Source organism: Ostrinia nubilalis, chromosome 11, assembly GCF_963855985.1.
Source record: "Ostrinia nubilalis chromosome 11, ilOstNubi1.1, whole genome shotgun sequence".
Lineage (NCBI taxonomy): Eukaryota > Metazoa > Arthropoda > Insecta > Lepidoptera > Crambidae > Ostrinia > Ostrinia nubilalis.
The window spans coordinates 7,083,545-7,089,544 of record NC_087098.1 but is presented as its reverse complement, the minus strand read 5'-3'; the positions used below and the strand labels follow the sequence as shown (position 1 = coordinate 7,089,544).

The following is a 6,000-nucleotide window of genomic DNA, read 5'->3' as shown; positions in this document are numbered from 1 at the left end:
AGCTACGAATACTACGGACTACGTATTGCTACGAGTTTTTTTATCTCTGCCTTTGTTGTGATTCCTTTTTAACATTCTTGATTTACGTAAGTAGGTCAATAATAAAGAGCTTATATTTCAATATTAGGAAAGTTTCCTAAAAAAAAGCCTATAATAGCCCGTCAATGATATATCAAAAATTATTGGACAATTATATTTTTTATTTTTGAATCAAAAAGTCGAAATTATGGTGCATTGAAGTTCCGCGAGACGCGGACGTCACAAAGTGCTACACTTTTAAGCACGCTTTGACGTCACGGGCCTCTTCTTTTGTACTTTGGTGCGCTTTATTTTTTTAAATTTTCATTAGATTGAAAAAGTTAAAATACGTGTCGAATATTTTTTGATAACTTAACTGACGGACTGATTCAAAATATTTTTACCTAGGAAAAATCCCTGAGTTATATAAAAACTAAATATAATTATGATGTATTTAATGTATTTTTAGGATTACTCTGCCGACTTTTATTGGCTTCTTGATATCTGCCATACACAAGAGACGTGGGTTATCTTTGGTGATCTGAAAAAATACTTGTGGGTGGAATCACAGAAAATGGTTATTTATAGGTGTTCGAGTCCGGTCATTCGCAGAGTCGGGTTCTGTAGTAGGTATTAGTAGTTTAATGTTTTCATTTAGCAAATAGATCCCTAAAGTGACTTTGTACAGTCAGCGCCAAATAGTTCGTGATACCCAAAGTGGCCAAAAAATTTACAACACAACCTTATTCCAATTGTAACAAAGACGTGTTGCGAACTTTTTGGCTACTTTGGGGGTCACGAAATATTTGACTCGTACGTGAAAAACTGTAATCCAATAACACGCCACATAAACGATAATAAACATCCTCGCTTTTTTACAGCTGAAATCATTCACTTCATTAATTATTTATTGCTTATGTATTCAACCATTCTACAATATAGAGTAGTTTAAATAAATAGGTAAATATTGGTATTTACCTATTTATTCAAACCAATGGACTGCTGAACAAACGAACTAGGTGAAACTATAAGGTTTTCATGTTTTTTACGGAACCTCAATAACGAATTCGGTTAATGAAGCAACGTCCACCCACATACCTAAGCAACAAAACGAGATTATTGGTACAAATATTCTGGTGCCTTCGCAGATAATCTGTTTACCTACTATTTCCATTTGTAAATAATTAAAATTGTATTCTTTTTATAAACGAATAATTATCGAATTCAAGTGAAGTAGGTAGTTTAGATGGTAGCTAGAGAAAGATTCGAATTATTTATTTTATTGTGTTTTAACTAGAATATCGAAAAACTTTATAACGGAGAACAAAAAAGATGTTTATAATCAACGAATAAGCCATTATACATTGTACCGCGTAATCAGCATGTAATACGAATATAAATAATAAATCAACCGATAAATTATTTAATCAGCCTAAAAGCCAAATATTATAATGTTAATTAAGGTCGTATGTGATACATAATTGAATTTTACTGCAAATAATTTAATAGCGCTGAAACTTCGTTGCTCTGTGATGCCCCTTTTCAAACTGTCATTTGTTTCTGGGCGCATGCGCGCTGCTTACTTGGCGGACTCAACTTCAGTTGGTCCAGTGACTGCGTGCAGGCAGCTCGGGTCCTGTCCGCCGGTATTTTGACAGCTACGGAATCTTTACGAAAAATGCGCGAATACGTGAAAAATTTAAACTTGTTGTGAACTTTTTACGGTTATTTACGGAAGTAAATAATATTTGTATAAGTTTAAGCTAGTTTGTTTCAAACTTTTAAATAGTATTTTTGTGTGTGAAAACTATAGTGTAGTAATAAGTGTTGGTTAATTAAGTACATCGTGTGCACACTTAGGAAATGTATGCCGCTTTAATGGTGAGTGATGCTAATTATTTCTTTATAATTAATTATTATTACTCATATTAGTAATCTAAGTACGAAGATTTTATTATAATAATGGTGACTTGTTGTGTGGTGACTACTCCAAACTATTATAGTTTATGAAGTTAATTAATGAAATTTTATGGCATAATATTATTAAATACTTTAGTGACCTTGGAAGTAGGCTACGTCAAGGCCTATTTTATACTGAGGCACAATATGCTTTTATGTTCAAGATTGATATACTGCCTGTTTAATGTAATGATTTATAAAATGCTTGTAATTTTGTTAATTGACACTCATCAATTTATCAATGAAGGTAACTGACAATGCTTGAAACATTATTAGAGCCTCAAAATTGAAACTCTATTATTAATGACACTGAACTGACTGAAATTTCAGTAATAATATTCAACAATAATGAGAATTGATGGATTAAAGGTACAATGCATTATTCCAACAGAGCAGCTGTAAATAGGATAATTAATGGTAATACTAATTACCGTACCTATTAATCTTCGGCGTGAAATTATTCGGTTTTGGGCGAAATAGTACATTGAGATTTATTAGCTATCTGTTCACTCCGGTATCAGGCTTCGACTAATACTTAAATTAAAACATAGGATTTTATTAGAAATACGATTTTTTTATGTGGGTTTTTTTTTCACCGCCATCAGCAACATGATATAGGTATGAAGAACAAATTAGCAGCGTCTATTTTTTGATCATAATAATATTTTTTTTCCAATTATATTTTTGCAAATAGTTTTTATGTAATTTCGGCATCTAATCTCTATCAACTAATTTAAGAATTTTTTGGAGAGACCAGTAAAAGTGGCACAATTTTAGCACGTATTTTCCAAAATTTAGGATGCAAACCTCTTGCAGTAGAGATCATTACGAAACAAAGGAAAGTGCCAAGTCAAGATACAAATTACTAGTGTTTTTTCTTATTATACAACCGTTGTGCGCTTAATCTTTAATGAAGGTTCTTTGTCAGTACTACGGAACCCTAAAAAAAGTGGCCTTGGTTAGACATTTAATAAAATAAAGCCTCTTAATTTTGAAATCGATTGTATGTAGGTAGATACTCAAATGTACGATGGAGTAATAAATAATGTACCAAAGTTATACAAACCATATTCTTATTAAAATTTGTAGATCAAGTATCGACTTTTAATTAATTCAATACTTTGAAGGCAATTCGAAGTGGAATATAAAGGCGTATCCACACTGAGTGCATTTGTTTGGTAAAAAAAACTTCGTCGTAGAAATTAGGATTCTTTCTCTGAGTTATCTACTATTATGTATTGATGAATACCTATAAGAAATCTCGTAATACATTTTGGCAAGTTTGCTGGTTTTAGTGGCAGTAATTATATGGGTGTATGCTAATATCCAGCTTACATACATAGGTACCTGAATTGAGGGATAAATTGGTTTAACAGGTTAGTTAGTCATTTAATACAAAAGAATTATTTTTTATCTGGAGAAAGTATTGCCAAATGAAAGTGTATGTACCTATTTCTTATTGCTGTACGCTGCCGGTGTGGATGCGTCTTTATACAGTAGAAACCAAAAGAGTTATGTTGTAATTATGGGATTTTCCACACCGAGGTTTCCAAATGAACAAACTTTCAATGAAAATGAGATGCTTAATTAAAATATTTGCATTCATTGAATAAATTGTGTATTGTGATTGGAAATGGATCAAGCTGAAAAGGGGTTGAAAATATTGTTTTAAAATAAATAAACAAGTACCTACCTAATCTGTTTTGCGAAACCTCATTGTAACAGCTAAATAATAATTAAGAGCTCCACAAACATATTTTTTTATTTTGTATTTTATGTTTGTTCGTAGTCTGTAATTAGATTTTATGAGTCACCTTAGGTCTGCAATTCGAGATGTACGAGCTATATTTTATACCTTAGGCTCGGTTTCCACCAAAATGGAGAGCTGTGTTTGAATAGACAATTCATATTTCATATTTTTAAGTTCTTCTCAGTTTTGGTTCGGAAATTCTGATTGGTTATTCACATCTCTCTCTCCTCTTCACTTTGATGGAAGCCAGGCCTTAGGTAATGTACTACCCGTTCACGCTAAGTTTGCTAGTCCGTGGAATGCGCGTCCCCTCCCCCAACCGCGATTAAACGCAATTAGTTCGTGATTAAACGCAATTAATGTGTCTTATTTTACGCAAATAACATTTTTTATCAATAAAAAAATATTTTAAATATAGTTTGATAAAGTTAAAGACGCTTCCCTTCGAGTGACGTCATATCGCCAGCGGCAAACTCAAAGCGAACGGATAGTAAGTACTTTAATCATCTTTACCAAGAAATGCCAATTGCCAATGCCAATGAGCGCTTAGTGAAACAGGATCCCTACTTCACAAGTTAACGACCGTAACGTAAAGCACGACATTATTGTCTAGCCAGACTCGTTTGTCGAGAAGTTCGTCAAAATATCAAAATACATTTTCGTAGGCTCTTATAGCTTCAACGAATTAATTAAACGTAGTCAAGTAGCTAAGCTTTTAGAAAGCCTTCAAAATGTTATTATTATTCTGAAGATGTGGTCTTGCTTAATGCTTTTAACGCTTTTATGGCTATCCTTGTTTCAGAGCAGTAAGAGATGACACTACTTAACAGTAACGACTTGTCGCATTAGTGGCAAATAACGTATTTAGTGAAATCGCACTTTGAGTTTATTTCAAAATAATCTAAAATTATGTCTTCAAACAATTCAAATAAGTACAGTCAGCGTCAAATAGTTCGTGACACCCAAAGTGGCCAAAAAGTTGACAACACAATCTTAGACGTTTTCCGAACTTAATACCTTCGTGACACCCAAAGTATTATTGACTACTTTGGGTGCCACGAACCATTTGATGATGACTGTTGTACCTGCTGACTCTCTCTGTGTATTGTGTCAGTTTACTTCGAAGTCGCCATTAAATATAAATCAAATCGAACCTAATTTGAATCTCAATATATATTTGCGCCTGTAACAGAGATGCTTACGGGCTTTTCTTATTGAGGGTTGGCAAAATCATACTAATTTTTGATTCTCAGAACGGTTTTGTTGACGATGGTACAGTAACCTTTTACAGTAGCATCTTATTTAGTTGTAATAAATACTATTTTGCATAAAACACTGTAGTCTGATCTTTTCATCTATACCGATTCGAAAATAAACAAGAATTTACGGTCAATTAGGGATAAGCTTCAACCTGGTCGTAGGTACAGCAATAAATATGATATTTTTCCTAATACCTATCGTCCTTTGACTAGAAAGATAATCTATTTTAGATCAATGGTGTTCTAGTGAAAGTTTAAAACGAAATTTAGTGATTTTAAATTAGGGCTTATAAACTTTAGTAGGTATCTACTTAAAAACATGAATCGTTTCAAAACTTTGAAATGTAAACATTTTTGATCGTGAGGTACGTAGATCAATAGAAGGTTTAGATTAAAAAAAATTTAGTATAAGGCCGGGTAGCAGAGAAAATGGCGAAAATGAGGTTTTCATTTTTCATTTTTGAGGCACTAAACAGTAAAATTAAAGGCTAAGATTTTTATTGGGCATAGTTGAGGATATTTTCTAGGGCTATTAACGGATGGAAACACGATTTGATGAAGTTGACTCGATAGAATAAATTCCCAAAGTTACCTCTATTCGTTTTCTATTTATGGTTTTATTTTTAAAATAAGCGATTTGAGATTCTGAATCTTTTACTAAACTAAAGTTCAGATATAACTTGAGGGCTTTTAACGGATGAAATTTTTATATTGCGTCTTATTTAGTTACTATGTTAAAAAATGTGGAAAAAATCGTCCATGACGGCTTGGACAATCTCAATCAGTCGCGCGGTGGCGCTTACGGAGGACGGACGCGTGTCAGTTTTTTGGCCGTGACAGTTCGCGATTTGTCAATATTTTTGACAATGATGACTTTGATGAGTCACAGTATAATAATATCAGTGTTACTGGAGAAAGCTTAAATTTTTGATAATTAAAAATTATCAATTTTGTCTACCTATTGAAATTTAAATCGTTCGCATCCTTTTAAACGAAGTCTCTACTCATGATACA

At 32.7% G+C, this 6,000-nt stretch overlaps 1 protein-coding gene across 1 annotated transcript in view; it reads left to right on the top strand.

Annotated features, from left to right (window-relative positions):
* The first annotated feature begins 1,634 nt into the window (after positions 1-1,634).
* LOC135076113 (alkaline phosphatase-like) overlaps positions 1,635-6,000 on the top strand; it is a 113,229-nt gene continuing 108,863 nt past the window's right edge. Inside the window, exon 1 of the mRNA XM_063970575.1 lies at positions 1,635-1,899. The gene's annotated coding sequence lies outside the window, so the exon portion shown is untranslated. The remainder of the gene's footprint in view (positions 1,900-6,000) is intronic.